The sequence below is a fragment of the Bos grunniens genome, chromosome 25, assembly GCF_055505025.1.
Source record: "Bos grunniens cultivar Pamir isolate PY7600 chromosome 25, Bosgru_T2T1.0, whole genome shotgun sequence".
Taxonomy (NCBI): domain Eukaryota; kingdom Metazoa; phylum Chordata; class Mammalia; order Artiodactyla; family Bovidae; genus Bos; species Bos grunniens.
The window spans coordinates 12,779,676-12,804,000 of record NC_141189.1 but is presented as its reverse complement, the minus strand read 5'-3'; the positions used below and the strand labels follow the sequence as shown (position 1 = coordinate 12,804,000).

Sequence of the window (24,325 nt, the reverse complement as noted above, 5' to 3'; positions counted from 1 at the left end):
GAGACTACTCTCTAATCTTTACAGAAATCGAAATACAATGTAGATGTTTTAAATTCTGCGTGAGGAGGAGACAGAAGGCGTAGGTCAATATGACTGAGGTCAGAAAAGGAAATCATGGGTAGTTTTGGCCTTGGTGACAGTTGGCCAAGGGCAAGCTTGACGGGGCCTGAATTAGGATACGGCTGCTATTACTTGGAGGCCCCTGACGCTCTGAACGGATCAGGTTCTTTGCTTCCTGTGCTAGACTTTGCAGCCTGCCTCAGCCCTACACGCTCTGTTCCATGTTCTCACTGCTCGAGCACGGCCTCCTCCACAGGGCACTGCCTTTGCTAAGCAGCATAGCAACCAGTGTGTTCGTGAAGTGACACGCGTGCTTCAGCTCTCAAGGTTCGCGTTGCTTGGAATGTCCTCTGTGGTTGTGTACACAGTATGTATCGAGCTGCCTTGAACTTGCTTCTCTATTCTGCTCTAGTGGTTATAGCAAAGGGGTTACGGAAGCCAGGAACACCAAGCTCTGTCTCTAGGCTCCATAAATCACATGCCACTTTGACATAATGATTGGTATTTTTCAAACATATAGATGCTTCGGTGATTATAAAAATACATTTTCCTTTTATAAGCACAAGTAAATTCACAGTCACTCTATAGTCCTGGCGTATTTTTTTTTTTTTTTTTGAAATGGATGTGTTTTTCAAACACATATGAAAGTGTTTATACAATAAATGCCCATCTACCATCACCCAGTTTCAACAATAATCAACTCACAGCCAACCTTGTTTCATCTTCACCCTACCCATTCCAGCTGCTTCCATCTTTTCAGATAATTTTAAAACAAACCCCATCATGTATGAAACGAGTCGCCAGTCCAGGTTTGATGCACGATACTGGATGCTTGGGGCTGGTGCACTGGGACGACCCAGAGGGAGGGTATGGGGAGGGAGGAGGGAGGAGGGTTCAGGATGGGGAACACAGGTATACCTGTGGCGGATTCATTTCGATATTTGGCAAAACTAATACAATATTGTAAAGTTTAAAAATAAAATAAAATTAAAAAAAATAAAATAAATGTCATGGGGATATAATGTACAGTATAGGGAATATAGTAAATAATAGTGTAATAACTTTGCATGCTGACAGATGATAACTAGACCTATCATGGTGATCATTTTGTAATATATAAAAAATCAAAACATTATGTTGTACACCTGTAGCTAATGCGAAATCATGTCAATTATCTATCAATTAAAAAAAAAAAAAACCAAACAAACCCAGATATTACATCATTTCATCCACATGTTTTTCAGTAAATGCATTTTATATGTTTCAAATTTCGAGATGGCAAAAGCTACAACTATTACTCTGTAGGGCTTTCTTATTTATAACATTTAAAGATTATCCTCATATTCAAAATACAAACTAAAGAACCAATTTTTCAGGTGATTCCAAGGACCTCCATCATATGTTCAAGTTCAAGAGAGGACAATATGTAATTTCTCCATAACTACTAGGGAAAGATGTGTTTATCTATTGTTTAAGGAATAATCTTCAAATGATTTCCTGAATGATACCCACCAACTACGCAAACATAAATTCACGGCATTGTAATCAAAGCCCAAAGAGTGAATATGTTAATAGAATGAGCTTGAAATGAACCTCCTGGAAAGGGTTACTATTAGTGTTAAATAAGAGATATACCACATATCTTGTAACCTAAGTAGTAACACAGTTGCATATCCCACAAGCAAGCCATTGTCTTTCAAAAGATGATAATAAAGAAGCTGCAGATATATTTTTATGTGCTGGGTATAAAAACACAGGCATGAATCACCACTTGACAATCCCAGATCATATACAATCCTTAAGTGACCCTCCAGACGCTGAGCATGAAGAAGACTGAGGCAGTCTGATACCCTACAATCATCCAAATACACTTCAAAAACACATTGCCTTCTGTGCTTACAGTCATGTCTTAAAAATTACAGCACTGAATGAATTACATTATATTAATAAAACTGACAGCTGATGAAATAATGCAAGAAAAATAATCTACTAGGTGACCTCAAATGAAACCACAAAGACATTAGGCTAATGGAAGTGAAATCGCTCATTGCACAGTGATTTTACTTTTCAAATTTTATACTCAAGTAAAAAAAGTCAACCTAAACCTTCCTCAGGATATTACATATTGAAACTAACCACAAAATACCTCCAGAAAGGAGGCTTATTTCAGAAAATCTATATGCATTTTGATTTTTTCAAGCGTGAGCAAGCTTTCTATATCACAGGGTGGTTAACCGTGGAAGAAAATACCACAGTGATATGACATAAGTGAAGATCATTGATCTGAAATAGCCTATAATTACCATTTTAAGGGTAGAACACCTGTTTTACTGAGGGAACATACATATGCAGTGCACTTCCTCACTATAACGACAAGAAGAGTGAATGATGGCCCAGAGTTTCTCAATCTCCATCTCTTTTCTCTGACTTTCACTTCTGTGGTTAGGCGGTGAGACAGCCCATGTGAGAGAGACATGGGGATGCAGCCTCACTTCCCCTCCCCTCAGAAGCTGAGCACTTCTCTTCATTCTCTCTGCGAAGACAACAGGAGTACAAAGGTGAACTTTCATGATCCACGCAGATCCCATTAAGACAGACGAACCCAAGTCTGGCTGCACCACGCGAGGCATGCGGGATCCTAGTTCCCTGACTGGGGATTGAACCTGCGCCCCTGCAATGGAGGCACTGGAAGTGCTGAGTCTTAACCACTGGACCACAGAGGAAGTCCTCAACAACTTTTTATTTTCAAAAAATCCTTCCATCACAAAATCGAGCTCCAGAGGACAGCACATATAATTGGGAATAATAAACACAGGTGGGATTACGCACAGGTGTTTCAGAGCAGCATAAAATCTCTTGTGACTTTAGAAATAACTGCAGTGCTTCCTTCATTTCAGTCTTTAGAGGTAAGAGTTTAGTTCCTTAAATTTTCTTAAAATTTCAGAAAGCCGTATGACTACTGGGTTACATCAGAGAATAAACATCCTTTGGTCCGATCTCCAGTGATAAATGCAACTTTCCTCTCCTTTACAATATCCTGCCAAGTGGCGAGTGCTTGGTGATGGCAAGAGCACTCATTCCTGAGGTAGGTAGTTCCATGTTTACAAAGCTCCACTGTGAGATTTTAGCTCAGAGCAAGAAAGAGCTCTCTGTCTTCCTGTAGTTTCCATACATTCTTCCTAGCTCTATCCTTAGACATCCCACAAGGTGATTCTAATCTCTTTTTCACTTGAAAGGATTTTAGGTACAGCAGTGCAGAAAGTCTCTATATTCCTCAGAACTTTCTCTATATTCCTCAGAACTTGTCTTCTCTGGGCAAACATTTATAGTCATTTTAACAGTTCACAGAACTGAGCTTCAAGAACACTTCAGCCATCATTTGCTTGTTCATTTGTGTGTTCATTCATTCAATTATTCAGGTAAACATTTGTAATTATTTCAAGTATTCTTCATAAGACATGCTTCAACAATAATCTTGCTCATGGACCTAGAGATTATTATACTAAAATGAAGTGAGTCTGAGAATGACAAATATCACATCCCCACCTATTTATGGAATAAAAAATGATAAAAATGAACTTATTTACAAAGCAAAAACAGACTCACAGATACAGAAAATAATCTTATGGTTACCAAAGGGTAAAGTGGGGGATGAATTAGGAATTTGGGATTAACAGACACATACTACCATATATAAAACAAACAACAAGGATCTACTGTATAGCACAGGGGACTACACTCAATATAATAACCTATAATATAATTTGAAAAAGAATGTACATATACATATATATACACACACACACAAAACTGAATTAGTTTGTGGTGCATCTGAAACTAACACAAAATTGTAAATCAACTATACATCGATAAACGTTTTCTTAAAAGAATATCTTACTATTTGCTTATTTCATTCATTTATTCATTCACTCAGCAAACACTGAGAGAGCCCCTATCTGTATTAAGTTCCTGGATGCTCTGGACACAAGAAATGAGGGGCCCCTTGTGACACGCAGATACAGAATCACAGTGCTGTGTGGTAAGCGCCGTCCTCAAGGTATGTAAATGAATAGGGCATGCACACGTGCTAAATTGCTTCAGGCGTGTCTGACTCTTTGTGATCCCGTGGACTGTAGCCCGCCAGGCTCCTCTGTCCACGGGATTCTCCAGGGAAGGATACTAGAGTGGGCTGCCCTGCCCTCCTCCAGGGGATCTTCCTGGCCCAGGATCAAACTCATGTCTCACGTCTTCTGCATTGGCAAGGCGGGTTCTTTACCACTCGTGCCACCAGTGGTGACATAAATAAGCAAGTATTCCAAGATCACTTCTAAAGGCTTTATAGTATCCTAGCCTATCAATACAGATGCCAAGCTAACCTTCTACTCCACCTGGAGTGGGTTTTTTTTCTAGCAGAAGCCACAGGTTGTGCTGCTGTAGAAGACAGCCTATGGCAGAGTTGGTTGTCTGCTCAGCAGACTGCACCCTGGTCTCTGCTATCAGAAAAACCAGCTCTGTTCAGGTATCGGACAGCCATGGCCCCAGCCCAGGAGATGATCTAGGGTCTAAGTTAACGTGTATTGGCTAGTGACTGGTTTGGGTAGATGGGTGACCAAGTTCAAGCCTGTCATTCATGAGATGAATGAGAAAATGCTGCAGAACCTCTGAAAAGGATTTTCCCTCCAAATACAAAGAAACATACATGAAGGAGGAGGTCTGTCCTCTTCCTTTTCCTGGAGTATAAAGTGGGGACCCAAAGCTTACAGCTGGAGTAGCTAGCTTGTCTACTTAAGGAAAAGCTAGGAGATCCTCAGAGAAGCTGGTCCTACACACTCATATGGCTAACTCTGGACATTTATTTTGTGAGATAACTAACTGAACATCCCTCTTTTATGGCCATTTTTGGCTAGGCCTTCTGTTACTTGCAGCCCAAAGCATTCTAATATGCAGTCTTCAGAGCAAGGGTCTTGGTGGTATACTGGTTCAAATGAGGCATCAGACTCTTATGTAAAACAAGAAAGACACCAATTTGAAAATGGAGAGGGAACCTATGATCTCATATGCCAAGATTTAGAAAGGGAGAGTAAAGACTAGAGGAATTAAATTACCACATGGCAGTGACAGTCTCCCCCTGGCTTGGAAACTTTCCTTCCAAGCCAGGGCAGGGAAAAAGGACCATTTTATCTCACTTTTGATCACAGACACAAACTTTTAAAACTTTCTAGAGTCTGACTTGTGTAAAGGAAAAGGACAGATGCTATGATATATATATTAACAAGAGACTGAAATACCCAAAGCACTTCAGAGAGTTGCAACTTTAAGTCACACTTTCAATCCTTTGTCCCATTCTGCTTTTACTTAATTCTGCTTTCAATGACATAACCCAATACACTAAAAACATCAACTGTATTATACAACTTTGTTTCCAGTTCAGTTCAGTCGCTCAGTCGTGTCCAACTCTTTGCAACCCCATGGATTGTAGCACACCAGGCTTCTCTGTCCATCACCAACTCCTGGAGCTTACTTAAACTCAATTCCATTGAGTCGGTGATGCCATCCAACCATGTCGTCCTCTGTCATCCCCTTCTCCTCCTGCCTTCAATCTTTCCCAGCATCAGGGTCTTTTCCAATGACTGAGTTCTTCACATCAGGAGGCCAAAGTATTGGAGTTTCAGCCCCAGCATCAGTCCTTCCAATGAACATTCAGGATTCATTTCCTTTAGGATGGACTAGTTGGATCTCCTTGCAGTCCAAGGGACTCTCAAGAGTCTTCTCCAACAACACAGTTCAAAAGCATCAATTCTTTGGCACTCAGCTTTCCTTAAAATCCAACTCTCACATCCATTCATGACCACTGGAAAAACCATAGCTTTGACTAGATGGACTTTTTGTTTTAGTCCTCAGTAACAGGACATTAGATGCTTTAAGAAAAAGGTTTTAGGAAAAACAAGAGGAAAGGAACCTGTCAGTGAAGCACAGTAGGTCCCCTACATAGGAGTCTTTAAGTTATGAACTTTCAAAGACGTGAATGAGGCCCTGTATGCCAGTGGCCGTATTATACTACTGTACTTTTAAAGGTATTGTACTGTGAGATTAAAAACGTTTTATTTTTTGTGTGTTTGTCTCTTATGTATCATTTGGTATGAATAGTATTATAAACCAGTCACAGTACAGCACTGTATAGCTGATTGTGTTAGTGGGTACCTAGGCTAACTCTGTTGGAATTAAAAACAAATTGGACTTACAAATGTGTTCGCAGAATGGAATCTGTTTGTATGGAGGGGACTTACTGTATGCTACAGATGGGAAGAACTTTTGAGGCCAGCACTGGGAGTCTTAAAGTCTTTGGAGTTGTGATTTCCCAATCATTGGAGACAGGGAGGTCAAGGAATGAGGAGTCCAGGATGGTCAGGGTCCTCCGGCAAGCCTCCTGGACTCCCCATTTCCTTGACCTCCTTGTCTCCAAAGACTGGGAAATCACAACCCTACACTTGGTATTGTTATCAGTGGTGACAGGATGGAGGGCATGGCAGTGGGGTTGGAGGGCTGAGGTGGATGGAAGGAAGACCACCGGAGGCAAGGAGGTCAGGAGGCTCAGGCGGACTGCCCTCGTGAATGCTGAGTCGTAGTGTAAAGACTGTTCAACTACAACACTAAAAAGTTCAACAAACTCGAGCAGGGGGTGGTAGTGGTTAAGAAAGGGCAGACGTGATATAACCTGCTGCATGGCTTTCAAAGTAGCATTTTCTTAAGATGAAGGAGGAACAACTTATCTGTTTTCATAGAAGAAGGGGAGGAGAAGAACAGCTAGAAGGCTTTGCTCCCGAGCCTCGTTTCTACAAGTGCACTTATGTACAGCAACACACTACATCACAGCAAGCAATGCGCTCCGCCTGGGAACACAGCTGGACAGTCCAGAAAGACAGCAGGGTGAATAAACTTTGTTACTATTTTTCTCATGGCTAGATCATCACTCACATGTTTGATAATACTCAGGAAGGGGCTGTCCTATAGTAGTGCATTTTTCACAAAGCTGAAGTTACACCTTTAAGTAAATCATTCAACTATACCAAGAGACATCGTCTCTGCTTCTCTATTTAAAAATGCCCTATACTTGATTACTTGAGTTTAGTCTCATCTTCTCTTGATGACAGAGGTTTCCATTTATGGGGCTCAGTAATTGTACCTGCTGGGCTTCCCTGGTGGCTCAGTGGTAAAGAACCCACCTGCCAATGCAGGAGATGTGGGTTTATTCCCTGGGGTGAGAAGATCCCCTGGAGGAGGAAATGGCAACTCACTCCTGTATTCTTGCCTGGAGGATTCCATGGACAGAGGAGCCTGGCAGGCTACAGTCCATGGGTTCACACAAGAGTCTGACACAAATGAGCGACTAAACAACAGTTTTACCTGCTACTGTCACTGACCGACTGAAGGGATGCTCCCAGGGGTTGATGGGTGAATGCCAGCGGGTATCAGTCCCTTCACTGAAAGATCCCCTCCTCCTGCTTCGTTGCTAGGAAAGAACTACTAGTTCTTCACTAAGAACTAGCCCAGTGCTGAGTTTGATCTTTTCCTTCTACCATCAGTTGCTTCTTAACTTCCGGCAATGCAAACAGTGATTTGCTCCTTAATTTTGCATTGAGCGTCTATTTGGGGACCCAAGGGTAGGGACACCTGGACCAGGGAACCAAGTGCCTGGGCTTCTGGAACAACACATCGCTGCTCCGAATCAGGCCCCGTTTGCACAGTGGGAGCCATAGGAACTCCAACTTCGGAGACAGCGACGTGTCTCAACATTTGTGCCAGCCAGGGAACAACTCATCAACGCTCCCCACCCGCAACAGGAGAGCTGGCAAGAGCGAAGGTGGGAGCCTCCTGACTCCACCTGGCTTGGACGCCGCGCGTGCGGGGTGCAGCTGGGTTCCTTCATGGAACAGACTGAGGCCGTGTGCTGTGGGTCCTCTTGGCTACCTGGCAAAATATTCCTGCCTTACTCGGAGCCACAGGCAAACACTCTCTGCTCCGGCTTCTGGAAGGAGGGCCTGCATCGCCTCTTGGCTGACTGGTGGATGCGCGCAGACACAAAAGGTGACGCTGACAGTCAGCATCAGATCTGACTGCTCCTGACAACTCCTGTGATACAGCAACCTCCGGGACCGGAGGACACATCTGCGAGGAGATGTAGTAGCTGCCATCTGCACAAACTGCATTATTTAACTGCGCTGGCACTGATTAACATTTGCTGTAACCTATGGTAATGGGCTCTGGGGCTTTGCATGTCTGCTACACAGTGGCACAGCTGATGTCTCCTGCTCCATCCTTAAAACAGGATGCTTTAATTTTTAATGGAGCACATGTTCGATTGGCTATACAAACAGGCTAATCTGCAAAGCATGTGCTCAATAACAAGCTCGGCTATGCCGCCAGAATATCAACACGGCTCGGCCAGAGCTGGGGGAGAGGGGGTGGGCCTCCTGTTCGTCACCGCGGTCAATGGCCGGGGGCTGGCTGGCTCAGAGCCGAGGGGTGGCTGCAGCCAGCGGCACCTGTGGCCTCCTCTGGCCCCTCTGTGGGGGGGAGGGGTTCTGCTTCTGGGTACCCACAAGCCCTAGCTGGCGGGGAAAAGAACAAAACTGTCACCCGGCAGGTTCAGGCCTCTGGTGTAAAGCCAGATGTGGCATTAAAGATGAAACTCCCCTCTGTTGCAGAGGCATGACTAGAATGAGACATATGCATCCAGCTTAACAGACTGGAGGCCACGTGGCCTGCGCTCTGCTTAGTGATGAGGATTTAAACACAAGTAACCAACAGTCCTTGACTCCACAAAACCCCCGCCGATAACCACAGCGCCAGTGTGAGCAGTGGGGTGTCAGATGTCGGGACAGAGTTCTCTGGGAGCAGAGAGGAGGACACACACAGAGGAGGCAGTTGAGTTGGGTTTCGAAAGACGGGCAGGAATTTCCCAGCAGCACTTAAGACGACCCTCAGAGACAAAGAAGCACACGTGTGGGGTTGAGTTGGAGGCGATCACACAGAGATGCCTGGTGAGAAGCTGGAGGTCTGGATCCAGAGCTCACAAGAGAACTTAACACTAGAGACAGAAACGTGGGTATACAGGGAATGCTGACACAAGGAAAACCCGAGAGAAAACAGTCCAGGGTGGAAAGAAAGATTCAAAACTGGAAGCCTCTGGGGTTTAATGTAAGGGAAGGTTACGAGAAGTAGCCCAGAGAGGCGCGTAAAGATCATGAGGAAAGGGAAATCTCAGGAAAGGGAGACAGGTCTCGAGCCTCAGAGCCGTCAAGGAATGAAGCCTGGAGGGCTTTGTCACAACCAGGATCGTCACTTTGCTGTAATCACAATCCTGGTCCTTAGCGGTACAAACTGCTTTTCCATACAGCATTTCATAACGACCCTGTAAGACAGGCCGGTGTCACTACCACATTTTCTAGATGAGGAAATGGGGTCAGAAGGGGGAGAAGATTTCCCAAGGCCAAGCAATCACAGCCAGAGTGAGAGAACCGGGGCTGGAAGCCAACTCCATGAAGTCTCAGCTCCAGAAGGGACACAGTGCCAGGGGCCAAGGAATGAAGGCCCCAGCTCTAAGGAGATTCCCAAGTCAACTCCCTCAGTGACAGCCCTCCTCTGGGATATGCACCCAGTATACCTGGTATACTCATGTCCCTGCGAAGTCCTGCAGGTGAAAACCACCTGCCCAGGAAAGCAATGTGTCTAGCTTCATTTAACCCACTTGTTTGTTCATGGGATCATTTTTTCAGGTTACACCTTTCCTCTTAACATTCCTTAACAGAATTAATGAAATGCTCCTCTAATGAACTCAAAGGATTGCTTCCAGCAGCAGGGTCTAGGTTTTCAACAGTGCCTGACTAGGGTCAATGGATCTGTGGTCATCTAACCGCACACTTTCAACTGTCCAGAGGGGTCTGTCTCCACTGTTCTCTCCAGATAATCTAATATCTATCATGATGGATGGTGTTTATTGTTTCATCAGGGAAGGGACTTATTTTATCCACCTCTGCATCCACGGAGTACAGCTCTGTTACCTGGCAAGAACAGGAAGCCAGCGAATGTCTGTTGGATTGAACTGAATGAACATTCTGTAATGGTGTTAGACGAGAGCAAAGCCAACTATTACAGCAAATCCAATCAACACAGGCTTAAAGCTTCAACCCATGGCTCCTCAGCACACTCATCATCCAAGGCCACTGTTCAACAAGACAGCTGATCCCTATCCTCTGGGCAGTACTTGGGAACTCGGCTTCTGGATCTTCCCCGGGTGCCCTCCCTCATCAGTCGCACAGCCTTATCTTGGCCCCTGGGCAGCTAGCTTCTCAGCCTCTGCAGCCCCTGGCTTCCCTCTTGCCTGGCCACACGATGTAGTGGACTTTGTTGCTAAGCATCTGACATTCTGCCTCCGGGCTAGCTCCTTTGAGGAGAGAAAGCCACAGAGTTAAGACACATCTGAAGGGAAGCCAGAGCATCCAAGGGCTAAAGAGCACTCTTGGAGAACATGCGGTTCGTTGGTGTGTAGTGTTTTTCTCTAGACGGCAGGGTGTCTGAGGACTTAGTCAGCTTCGGGGCTACTACTAAGTGTCCATCCCAGAGATGGGGTAGTTGAAGAATTGAAAGGCTTTCCAACTAGGATTCCCAATGCAACCTTACAAATCCTTTTCAAAAACCATCCAGCTTGAACTTCCCTGCTGGTCCAGCGGTTAAGAATCTGCCTGCCAAAATAGGGACACGGGTTCGATCCCTTGTCTGGAGAGATTCCACATGCTGCAGAGCAACTAAGCCCTGAGCCACGACTAAGAGCCCACACTCTAGAGGTGCGCCTCGAAACAAAGAGGGGCCGCTGCCGTGAGGAGCCCACAGGCTGCGCCTAGAGAGCGGCCCCAGCCCTCTGCCACTTGAGAAAGCCCCTCCACAGCAATGAAGACCCAGCACAGCCAAAAATAAAATACATTAAAGAAAGTCATCAGCTTAGGGGACATCCCTGGTGGTCCGGTGGTTGGGAATCTGCCTGCTAATGCAGGGGACATGGGTTCAGTCCCCGGTCTGGGAAGGTTCCACACGCTGTGGGGCAACTAAGCCCATGCTCCACAACTACTGAGCCCATCTGCTCTAGGGCCCGTGCTCCAAAACAAGAGAAGCCACCGTGATGAGAAGCCTGTGCACTGTTACTAGAGCAGCTCCCGCTCGCCACAGCTAGAGAAAGCCTGCACACAGCAGTGAAGAGCCAGCACCATCATGAATAAATGAAGAAACATTTAAAAAGGAATAACCTTTACTACCATCCACTTGCAAATATTTACCTCTACCTGCCCAAGTCCCCAGATTTTACAGTAGTTCTTTCTGTAGTTACCAAAGTCACCCAGACCTCCCTGCTGCTCTCACTTGCTCATTTAGAACATGGAGATTTTTTTTTTTTCCTAATGCCTACAAGGATAGAGTTGACTTTTGGTAACCAGCTGCATTGTTGAGATCCATGTGTATCACGACCACAGCACAAGAATGCTATCCGACAGACCCTGTGAAGAAGGTAAAGGGGTCATTTGGGCCCAGCCTCACACTGGCTCCCCTTGCCCTTCCAAGGAGCATCGACCCTTTTTTTTTTCCCCCCTTGCAGTTGTGCCCTGGTAGTGTTTTATTTTCTTTTAAGACTTTTAAGAAGCCATAGCATGTGATAAACAATGACACGAGAACTAAGTTTCCAGGGTTCTGTCCACACCACCTAGAAAGAAGACCTGGATGGAGGATGAATGACTAGAACAGAAAGTGAAAGGGTTGATCGCTCAGTTGTGTCTGACTCTGACACCCCACGGACTGTAGCCTGGCAGGCTCCTCTGTTCATGGAATTCTCCAGGCAAGAACACTGCAGTGGGGAGCCATTTTTTCCTCCAGTGGATCTTCCAGACCCAGGGATCGGACAGAGCATCTACCCTAACATCTGCCCAGAGTGTGGCTTTCAAGACTTTCACTACTTATGGTCTCCTGCCAAGTTCACTGTTACACAAGTTCAGAAATAAAAGGACAGCAAAGCCGAAATACTTCTGTATCAGATGAGCAAACTGGAGCCTAGCGAGAGCAAGCCTCTTGGCTCACGACAGCACCCTGAACTTGAACTAGTCTTGAACCTGAACTAGTCATGTGGGTGCTGGGTCTGACTTCTTTTTTTCCAATGGGCTGTGCCACACCCAATGCCACCAGCCATCCTGGTTACCCAGATGGTCAACAGGGCTGCCAGGGAGGGTGGTGTGCTAGAACTATCAAGATATCTCCACGATGGGTACCGTGGGCTGCTCTCTCCAACATGGTTGAAACTAACCCATTTGCTTCCTGTCACTCTGGGAAGCCCACAGGCCTGCCACTACGTTCAGATATGGAGGATTTGGGCCATCAGGCACTTTAATTAGTCTGTCTGGAAAAATGAAACTGATCAAATTAAATATTAATCACATATAAACTGTGGATAAATCAGCAGGGGAATCATCAGGCAGAAAGGGCCCTTCTTAAATGCAGAATTAAAAAAAAATTTTTTTTTTTCAAAGGGGCTCTCCTCCTGCTCTCTGTCCCTTGCCAAGTCAGTTGATTTCAAAGCAAAAACAAAGCTTCTATTTTCCAAGCACAACAATGATGTCTAACCAGAAGTTTCTTTTGCTGAAATATTGAATGGAAAATTCGGTTCCTTAAATCTTTCTAAATCTTTGCCTCTGATTGGGTTCATTAATAAACATGCTGATTTTGTTACAGGGAGAGACATATGGTATAATCCGCTAACAGGAAGAAGTATTTTGCATTTTATTGTAGAAAACAAACATGCAAACAGGTTCTCACAGATGGTTTTCTTAGCTTCTGGGAGGGGAAAAAAAAGCTTAATAATGCTTGAAACTAGTTTTTCTCTTTAACAACAACAACAAAAAATCCTCACACATCTCTAGTGGAACTGCTTATAAATTAGATTAAGTTCCACTCCAAGGTTTTAACAATTTAGAATTCACTTTTTCCTCTTGTTTAAACACACACACACACACAGACACTTGTATTTTCTTCCTTCTCCCCTCTCTCCCTTCCTTCTTTTTCTTAGAAACATTAACTTGTTCAGAGAGGCAGAGATAATTCAGCAATGCTTCACTTATCCATCGTCATAAAGGAATAAGGTTTTCTCACAAACATAATTTCCAGATAATTGATGGTAACCCTTTAAAGTTTTTCAAATTTGGTGGTGATGGTGGCTCTTTCTTGGAAGTAGACTTCATTTTTTCAGAAAAATTTTAGATTGAAATAGAAACTGAGAAGATAGTACAAAGTATCTCCATACACCCCCACACCCAGTTCCCCCTATTAACATCTTACTAATGCATGGAATATTTGTTACATGTAATGAACCAGTATTGATATATTATTACCAACTAAAAGTCCATGCTTTATTTTTATTTATTTTTTAAAGTTTTTTTCTTTTGATGTGGGCCATTTTTAAAGGCTTTATTGCATTTGTTATAACATTGCTTCTGTTTTATGTTTTGATCTTTTGCCCACGAGGCATATGGGACCTTAGTTCCTGGACCAGGGATCAAACTCAACAACCCTGTATCGCAAGACAAAGTCTTAAGCGCTGGAACACCAGGCAAGTCCTAAGCCCGTACATTGTTTCAATTTCCTTAGTGTTTACTTAGTATCCTTTTTCTGTTCCAGGATCCTATTCAGGATACCACATTACAGGTAGGCATCGCGTCTCCTTGGGCTCCTCTGAGCTGGGGCGGTTTGTCTGAATTTCCCCGATTATGATGGCCTTAGCAGCGTTTTGGATTTTATTGGCTATCCCACTACTGGAATGCGTCTGATTTTTTTCTTATAATAAGGCTGAATGTAAAGGTTTTGGCGAGGAAGATCACAGAGATAAAAACGTTAATAATATCGAGTATATACTATCAACATGGTTTATGACTACTGACGTTGACCTTGATCACCAGTATGAAGTCGTGTTTGTCAGCTGTCTCCCTGTATAGCAAGCCCCTGCTCCCTTCATATCGTATTCTTTGCTGTTGTTGTTGAATTTATTGATTGTTTTGGCTATTCCGGGTCTTTGTTGCTGTGCGTGGGCTTCTCACAGTGCTGGCTTCTCTCGTGGAGCCTGGGCTCTGTGCAGGGCCTCACTAGTTGTGGCTCGTGGGCTCAGTGGTTAAGCTGTGGGCTTAGTTGCCCTGCAGTATGTGGAACGTTCCTGGAGCAGGGACTGAACCCACGTTCCCTGCACTGGCAGGCAGATTCTGAACTACTGGACAACCAGGGGAATTCCATACTACATTCTTCAGAAGTCAACATGCACAAACCGGATTTAAGGAGAGGGGAGTTAGGCTTCCCTTTCTTAAGAGTAGAGTTTTTACAAGCATTATTTGGAATTCTTCTGCATGAAAGGTTTACCTCTTCTCCTACATTTATTAACTTATTTATAATCAGTATGGCATTATGGGTAGTTATACTGTGGGTCAAAATGCCACGTTACTTAATTTGTTGTTTTACTTAAATTGCTCCAGGTTTAGCCACTAGGGACTCTTTCATTTGACTCCTAGGAAGTCTGTGACATATCTCCATTCATTTTTTTTCTTTTGTAGCACTTTCTTACCTTCTGGCATTCTACATTTCTCTGGGCTCATCTTGTATATCTCCTGCCCTAATCCTACAGCTGGCCATTTTCCTTATCATCTATTCTTCTTTTAATTGGAGAATGGTATTAGAAACCAAGATCCAGATGAAGGTGTGCTTATTGCTACTGGGGTGTATTTCTTTTAGGCCCTCTCAGCTGACAATGTACAGAAACATATGTCTGCGTATTCACAGATCTATAAATAGTTCTATACGCAACCATCTGTACCTACACATGAGCTCATTCTGATGTCTCTGATGGATCCATTTCCACGTGAATCAGTCTAACCTCTTCCCTTGTTTACCTGTAAATTCCCACTCCAACAACAAGAAGCCTGGCTAGATGGCAGGTTTTTTATTTTGTTGCTCTGTACCTTTTCCTAATATTCCTTGATAAGGATCTTTTAAAAAGGCTATGGGAGAAAACAAAACAAAACTATGGGAGCTAATGTGTTCATTCTACAGTGAATGGGCTTTAACTTTTGTGAGGACAGGCAGTTATATTCTCTGTGAGAAATAACTGTTTGACCTAGTTATTAATCTTTGGCACAAACCCCAGAAAGGGAATCCAAAGAGATCCTGAAAAACCAGAACAATGGGTTCACGCTAACAAACACAGTGAAAGTTACAAGTATTGCACTGGAGTCTGATTTGTCAGCCACAGAAGAAATGGATGGGCCAACTGGAATTTTGGCTTGCTTGGCTGATGCCCTCGCAGCCCATGAAGACTGAAGAGTTGCTTTCAGTTGACTTGCTAGTGGTGATTTTAACTTTGTGAGCACAAGGCTTGCACCAGCGGGAGTCCAGGAAATGTATGTGGAGTGTTTGATGTTTTCTCAATTTCTTCCCTCACTGTTAGCTATCTCCTTTCATTTTCTGGTGTCCTTTGAGTTCAGCTCTTGGTTTGTCTCTTCTCCAACACTCTTCCTAAAGCACAGTTACAAAGAAAAAAAAAAAAAAACCCATGCCAAACCAAAAATCAAAACAAAAAAAGCCTAGAAAGCCAAATAGCCATGCTTGTTAAAACAACATGTAGGCTTGGGGATGAGGTTCTGCACAGATCAGGGATTTTTCCAGTGGGTTACATAAATGAGCTTGGAGGATGTGTGGCATCTATCTTTGCCTGCTCAGGGCCCTTTCAAGCTCGTTTCAGGGGTTTTCACATCTTCTCTGGTCAGGTTGCTGAAAGAACCACCCACTAAGAGGAAAATCAAGAAACCACACGTCTGTGCCAAGTGGCATTTCTACTCCTCTGCTATAGCAGTCACCAATTCTTCTCTCCGCCTCCACGAGGCTCATGTGAAATTGTGAGAGTTGGCAACTTGTCCCCTCATCCGTACTATGAGCATAACCATGGAAATTTGCCAGGACATTAGGTGAGTTTAGCCCCTAAAATTCTGCGTCATGCAAGGAAAGGAAATAAAAGGCATCCATATGGGAAAGGAGGATGCCAAAATGTGGTTATTCACAGATGGCCTGATCCCATACATAGAAAATCCAGGGGAACCCACAAAACAACTACCAGTTTACTGTTATTAGAACTAATAAGCAAATAGGGCAAAATCACAGGATATAAGATCAACATGTGAAACTCAATCACATTTCTATATACATATCAATGAACAATTCAAAAAGAAATTTTAAAAATTCCTCTCACAACACCACAGAAGACATGAAAAAAAAAAAAAAGAATGCTTAGGAATAAATTTAACAAAAAAGTATAAGACTGTACTCTGAAAAATACAAAACACTTAGAGAATTTAAAGAAGATCTAAATAAATGGAAAGACATTCCATATTCATGGCTTGGAAGACTCAATGTTGTTAAGATGGCAGTTCTACCCAAATTGATCTGGGGATTAAATGCAATCCCTATCAAAATCCCAGCAGACCTTTTCTGGGTAAAAATTGACAAGATGATCTTAAAATTTATATGGAAATGGAAAGGAGCCAAAATAGTCAAAATAATCTTTTAAAAAAGATGAAGAATGTTGGAGGATGCACAGTTCCCAATTTCAAAACATCTTACCCAAAGACACAGAAATCAAGACAGTCTGGTATGACAGAGGATAGATGTATAGATCAAAGGTAAAGGAATCAGGAGTCTGGAAATAAATCTTTATATTTATAGTCAACTGACTTTGACAAAAGTGCCAGGGGATTTAAATAGGAAAGAGTTCTGGGACAAGTGAATATCCACATGCAATAAGATTAATTTAGACTCTCCATATCATACACCAAGATCAACTGGATCACACAGATTTAAGTGTAAGAGCTAAACTTATAAAACTTTCAAAAGAAAATAGATGAGAGTCTCTGTGACCTTGTATTATGCAAAGGTTTCTTAGATAACAACAACAAAAGTATAATCTATAAAAGAAGAAAATGGACAAACTAGACTTCATCAAAATTAAACACTTTTTACTGCAAAAGACACCATTATGAATATGAAAAGTCAAGCCACTGACTGGGAGAAAGTGAGGTGTTAGTGGCTCAGTCGTGTCTGATTCCTCATGACCCCATGGACTGTTGCCCGCCAGACTCCTCTGTCCATGGAATTGTCCAGGTAAGAATACTGGGGTGGGTTGCCATTCCCTTCTCCAGGGGATCTTCCCAACCTAGGGATCGCACTTGGGTCTCCTGCACTGCAGGAGGATTCTTTACCATCTGAGCCACCAGGGAAGCCCTGTGGATTATGAGAAAATGCTTGCAAATTATATATCAGATAAGGGACTTTTAACAAAAATATATAAAGAACTCTTAAAAGTCAATACTAAGAAGACAAACCACCAAATATGATAAATGGGCAAAAGATTTGAACAGTGTTTCATCAGAGAAGACATACAAATGGGTAATAACACCTGAAAAGATGTTCAGCATCATTAGTCATTAGGAAATGCAGGTTAAAAACCACAGTGCAATACCACTTCCTATTCATAGGATGGCTATAATCACAAAGACAGGCAGTAACAAATGTTGATGGGAATGTGGAAAAATCAGAACCCTCATAGGTTACTGGGGGAACATTAATAAAATGGTACAGCCACTTTGGAAAACAATTTGGCAGTATCTCAAAATAATTAAACTGAAATTTACTGTATGATCCAGCAATTCACTCCTATGTATCTAGCAGGAGAAATGAAAACATATATCCACTCAAAGATTTACATGTAAATGTTATGGCAGCATTATTAATAACAGCCAAAAGGGACTTCCCTGATGGTAAACGTGGATAAGAATTCGTCTACCGGTGCAGCGGACACAAGTTCAATCCCGGGTCTGAGAAGACTCCAGATGCCACGTACAGAGCAACTAAGCCTGTGCACCACATCTACTGAGCCTGTGCTTCAGAACCCTTGAGCTGCAACTCCTGAAGCCCGCGTGCCCAGAGCCTGTGCTCCAAACCAAGAGGAGCCACTGCAGTGAGAAACCTCTGCACCACAACTCAAAGGCGGCCCCACTTACCCTGAGAAAGCTCGCCTGCACAGCAACGAAGGCCACGCACGACCAAAAAAGAAAAAAAAGGCAAAAGTAGAAACAACTGTGCTTTAACCGGTGAGTGGGTAAATAAAATACGGTATATCCATTCAGTGGAATACTATTTAACAATAAAGGGGAATAAACTACTAATACGCTCTGCAACACAGATGCCCCTGAAAACATTATGCTAAACGAAAGAAGCCAGATGCAAAAGGTTATGTATTGTATGATTCTGTCTTTACAAAATGTTCAGAAAAGGCAAACATACAGAGACGGAAAGTGGATTAGTGGCTGCCTGGGACCGAGGGTGATAAAGGCCACAGACTGCAGGTGCTCATGAGGGATTTTACTGGTGGGACGAAAATGTTCTAAAACTGAATTGTGGTTATGCAACCCTGTAAAGTTACTAAAACTAATTTAATTGTATGCTTAGTATGGGTGAATTTCTGGCATATAAATTATATTTGAACAAAGCTGTTAAAACAAGTTGGTAAATAATATGTACAACATAATCTCATTTGAAAAGAAATCAAAACAGAAAACAACAAAGCAAAAGAAGAAATATAAAATGAAGCTTTCTGAACTGTAGTCCCCACATTTAACACTAGATCCACAGATCTTGGGCTTCCCTGGCAGCTCAACTGGTAAAGAATCCGCCTGAAATGCAGGAGACCCCATTTCGATTCCTGGGTCAGGGAGATCTGCCAGAGAAGGGATAGGCTACCCACTCCAGTATTCTTGGGCTTTCTCTGGTGGCTCAGCTGATAAAGAATCCAACTACAATGTAGGAGACCTGGGTTCCATCCCTGGGTTGCGAAGATCCCCTGGAGAAGGGAAAGGCTACCCACTTCAGTATTCTGGCCTGGAGAATTCCATGGACTGTATAGTTCATGGGGTTGCAAAGAGTCAGACACGACTGACTGACTTTCACTTTCCTCAGACCTTATTCATCTTATAACTGAAAGGTGTACCTTTATTTTTTTTAAACCAACTTATCTTTTTTCTCTTCATCCCCCAGCTGCAGTCCCTGGCAACCACTTTTCTGCTATTTCTTGAGTTTGACTTTTTTTTTTTTTTTAAAGACTTCATATATAGGTGATATATAGTATTTGTCTTTCTGTGAAATAAGGATTATTTCACTTAGCAAAGTGCCCTCAAGATCTATCCATGAACCAAATGACAGCATTTCTTCCTTTCTCATGGCTGAATAAGAAATTTATTGGGAGAGTAGAATTTAAATATTCTTGCCAAAAATACATACACATATGTAAGTACATATGTAAATAAGGTGATGAATGTATTAATTAACTGGATCCTTTCACAATGTATACATGATTTCAGTAAGAATACTGGAGTGGGTTGCCATCTCCTTCTCCAGGAGATCTTCCTGATATTGGGATCGAATTGGTGTCTTATGTCTCTTGCACTGGCAGGGGGGTTCTTTACCAACAGCACCACCTTGCCTGTTTTAGGAGAAAAAAGTCTGGTCACAAAGAACATAGGCCCCAGACTTGGATGATGTTCAGCCCTTTCAGCATATGGACAAGCTTCAGAACTCAGAACAAGGTAAATAAGTCACCTTGATTTGAGGGCAAGACTGTTACCAGTTGCTGTATAGAGCAAGCCCGCTGGCACACCCCGAAGCCATTCAGATCTCCAGGGAAACCTTCAGAGACTCTCACCTAAATGGCTGTATCACACCGACACTCCACTTCTGAAATGCAAGTCTTCTGGTGGTCAGAAGAGGAAAGTCATTATTACTGGGGCTTCCCTGGTGGCTCAGATGGTAAAGAATCAGCCTGCAATGCAGAAGACCTGGGTTCAATCCCTGGGTTGGGAAGATTCCCTGGAGAAGGAAATGGCAACCCACTCCAGTATTCTTGCCTGGAGAATCCCACGGACAGAGAAGCCTAATGGGCTACTGTCCATGAGGTCACAAAGAGTCGGACACGACTAATTATTATTACTATATTAAAAATCCAAACGGTAGGCCTGGCCTCCTGTTTGATCTGGAGAAAGAAATTTAATTCCTCTAGTTCCAACCCTTCCAGTTACAACATCATTGTGTCAGAGGCCTTTGCTAGGGCCAGTCAGGCAAAGTGAGATTAGAGGGTGTTCATTCCTGACGTCTGTGGCTGGTCACTTTGAGGCCCTTCTTAGCATCCAGTGCATAATCTCCCACTCTGACTACTTGGAATAAACCAAGATCTCCACTTGCTTCTCAGCCACAAGCAGATCTGGCAGGCACTCGCTTCTTGTATTTTGGCAGCCACCCTCCTTTAGGTAGCTATTAACTTTTAAATATAAAATCCAGGCACCAAATCATGAAGCAGAAAAGACATACATAATTTGGGTTAATTAAAATGCCTCCAAGTGAGCAGGTGACAGATGTCAGGCCTCCTGGCACCCGGAAGAAAGGCAGTGCAACAGACTATTAGGATTCCTGTGTTAATCAGGTAATAGTAACTTGGGTAATTAGCAAATCACACCAAATCTTGTTTAAGTCCCAAATCTCATTTAGAGCTTTTTGGAGAAACTGTTTAAATACAAAGGACACACTCTCCTACTGACAGGAGATGGCTGCTTACTGGGGCAGATATCCCCGCTTCTGGCCTCTATTAAATCCATTTTAATTATGAAGTCTCAAGGTCTCGTTCACCAAGGACTGAAGACAGAGAACTTGTCCCTTTGCTCTTGCTAAGAAACAAAGGAACCCTCAATTCCGGAATTCTAGTAGACTTCAGAGATTCAGCAAGTCCTGGAAAAATGCTGACGGTCTTTGCCACTACCAAGACACTCCACACGAGTTAGGAAGACATCTGCCTTGGCCTGTTTCTTATTTATTTTCGGCTGTGCTGAGTCTTCACTGCGTGCAGGCTTTCTCCAGTTGTGGCAAGTGAGGGCGGCTCTCCAGCTGCGGTGCGCTTCTCCTGTTGGGGAGCACAGGCTCCGGGGCACCGGCTCAGCGGTGGAGGCACTCCAGCTTGGCTGCTCCACGGCTTGTGGGATCTTCCTGGACCAGGGATCCAACCCATGTCCTCTGCACTGACAGGCAGATTGTTAACCACTGGACCACCAGGGAAGTCCTACCTGGGCTTATTTCTAATTCACACGTAAAGGATCTGGAGAATTCACATCCCTCAGCAGGAAAAGGCTCCTGGTTCTTGAGCCTAGGAGCAGTCCAAAGGTGTTGCTAGGCCCAGCACCACGCGGGTTTCAGCAAACCCAGTTTGTTAGTGGTAAGCCTGCTCAGGTTGAGACGATTCAGGTCTGTGCTTCTGCTTCCTCTCTCCCTCCACGTGTTATTTTAAACCTTTTTTATAGAGCTCTTTACAACACTCCTCCTCTACTTGGATCTAAAAGTACCTCTGAAACATTACTGAATTCCAATCCTGTCATCCGGCTTAGAATAACTCACACTGGGCTTGTTCCTACAAGACAGTTGGTTGAAGCCTCGGGATTGCTGGTGTCACTTGTCCGTGTTCCTTTTTAGCTGGAGAGTGTCAGGAAGATGCTCTAAAGGTCCGTAGTGTGGCATCAGTGGTCAGTTATCTTGCCTACTTAGTGCTTGGAATGCAATCTATTTTTTTCTATTTATATTCGCTTACCCAATCACCCAGCCAGCATTCTGGAGAGGGGAGAGGTCAGGGAGTTGATGTCATCGTTGATATAAAGAAGGAGAGGAGAGAAGCCTTGAAGGTGCTTGGGCACCAGAGCTGGGCTATTTGGTATAGTCTGGTGACTGGGGCCAAGTCTCTTTTACTGTTTGAGCCCCATGTACACAATGGAAGCCAAACTATTTCTCCACGGACTCCATGGGGATGATGTGAGACATAAAGGAGAAAATAAATAGCAGAGTGTTTTGTTCACTATAAAGCATCACACAAGGGACTTCCCTGGCAGTCCAGTGGCTAAGACTTGGAGCTCCCAACGCAGGGGGCCTGGGTTCGATCCCTGGTCAGGGAACTAGATTCCACATGCTGCAACTAAGAACAAGTGCAGTCAATTAAAATAAAATAAAATACAGCTGCTTGTTTAAAAATTTAAGAAAAATAATTTAAAAAAATAAAGCATCACACAAGCTGTCTACTCCCAGGCCTCCTGAGGAGGTAGAAACCAACGGCCAGGCAGAAGCAGTGTCTGGGAGCAGGGGACCTCTCCTCCCATTCTCCAACGGCCTGCCCGGCTTGCTGGCTCCAGGTCTGCATGGCAGGGCCCAAGCACGTGCTCTCAGAAGCCTCATGTGATGTCTGCTGTTAAGAGGTGGGCTGCAGCGAGGGCAGAGGGGTGGGAAGGAAAGATCTCTGGACCAGGAGTCTGGACACTGGGGTTCTAGGTACCACTGTGCCACTAACCTACTCCCTTAACTAGTGACTGGGCAAAGAAAACAAACGATCAGGGTGATAGCTGGTGACGTCTTAGGGAGGAAAACGGTGGAACCCCACATGGGTTATGAAGAGCGAGTCATCAGAATGAGACTTTTTCATCGGGAATGAGACTTCTTCATCGGGCATGAGACTGATAAACTCGGAAAATCGTGTAGACAGGACAGGCCTGTACTCAGTGGGATATAAATGAGCTTTCCCGTGCAGTTCAAATGGTCAGGAGGGAGAGATGTGGTCGGGACAGAAATGGAATTAGGTGAGTTCATAAATGTTTGATGTGCCCACAGGGAGACGGTGAGGGTCTCCAGTGGGAATCTCTTCATTCTATCAGTTGTATTAGCAACCGGTGAGGACGGCGGGCATTATCTGAGGCCCACAGACGCCAGGCTTTGGCCCCTGCCTGGAACGTTAATCCCGGGTTCTTCTTGTGGTGGACTCCCGCCCGCAGATACTGCCTTTGTCAGGCACCTCTCTTCTGCGCTTCTGGGTTTCCCGTCTCATGCACTGTCCGCCCCAGTGAGTTCTTTGGAGGGGGTGTCGGTGCTTATCGTGTTCCTGCTGTATTCTCCGGCTGAGCACAATGTCTCGCACATGTAGCAGCTGAACTGAATGTTCATACGACGTGAAGTGGGAAATGGTGGTATGCTGGACCGTGAAACACAGATCCAAAACATCTTAACAGACTACAGCAATGGGTGAAATTCACCTTATCCCAGTAAAATGACCTTTAATCAGGAATAACTACAGTCTGCACACAGAGTTTGTCATAAATGCACCCATGAAGGTGGGGTGAATATGCTGAACAATGATATGTGTGAAGAAAGACTCAAAGTAAGTTTGGACTAAACGAGTATTTCTGGTAAACCACCAGGAAAGCCACACCACTAAACGGTAGCGTGGGTCTCTGTCAAATGCAGTGACAGTCGCTCACCTCATGCTGGGTATCCCAGATTGAAGAACTAACAAGCCAGAGATGTCAGGAACACAGAAACTAGAATGACACAGTTTGGGAAGCCAAGAACTATGAGCATGGCCACAGAAGCAACCTATATATTCATCAACAGAAAAATGGATAAAGGAGATACTGTACATATAAAACAATGGAATATTACTCAGCCATAAAAAGGAACAAAACTGTGCCATTTGAAGAGATGTGGTTGGACCTAGAGACTGTCATACAGGGTGAAGTAAGTCAGAAAGAGAAAAACAAATGCTATATATTAACACATATATGTGGAATCTAGAAAAATGGTATCGATGATCTTATTTACAAAACAGAAATAAAGACACAGATGTAGAGGATAAAAACGTATGGATATCATAGGGGAAAGAGGGTGAATTGGGAGACTGGGATTGCCATATATACACTATTGATACTATGAATCAAATAGATAACTAATGAGAAACTCTATAGCACAGGAAACTCTACTCAATGCTGTGGTGACCTAAATGGGAAGGAAATCCAAAAAAGAGGAGAATCCAGAAAAGAGCTGTATGTATACATATAGCTTATTCACTTTGCAATACAGCAGAAAGTAACACAACACTGTAAAGCAATTATACTCCAATAAAAATTAACTGAAAAAAGATATATAAACCCAACTGAAGTTGCAACACTGAATAACTAAAAGAAAACAGAACAAAAAGAAGTTTTTATCAAAGAATATAAATAATGACTATTAACATGAATAAGCACATTACTCTAGGGATGAAACACAGCAGGAGGGAAATGGCCAGTGA

General features: G+C 43.6%; 1 protein-coding gene and 1 long non-coding RNA gene across 17 annotated transcripts in view; both read right to left on the bottom strand.

Annotated features, from left to right (window-relative positions):
• The window catches only part of AUTS2 (activator of transcription and developmental regulator AUTS2), a 1,218,095-nt gene that overhangs the window by 229,681 nt on the left and 964,089 nt on the right, over positions 1–24,325 (bottom strand). The gene's annotated exons all lie outside the window — the stretch shown is intronic.
• The window catches only part of LOC147345030 (uncharacterized), a 145,997-nt gene that overhangs the window by 27,919 nt on the left and 93,753 nt on the right, over positions 1–24,325 (bottom strand). For both annotated transcript variants that reach the window (XR_015154495.1, XR_015154496.1), the window contains exon 1: positions 1–24,325. This exon is cut by the window's left edge and continues 3,959 nt beyond it; it is cut by the window's right edge. This is a non-coding gene — a long non-coding RNA (uncharacterized LOC147345030).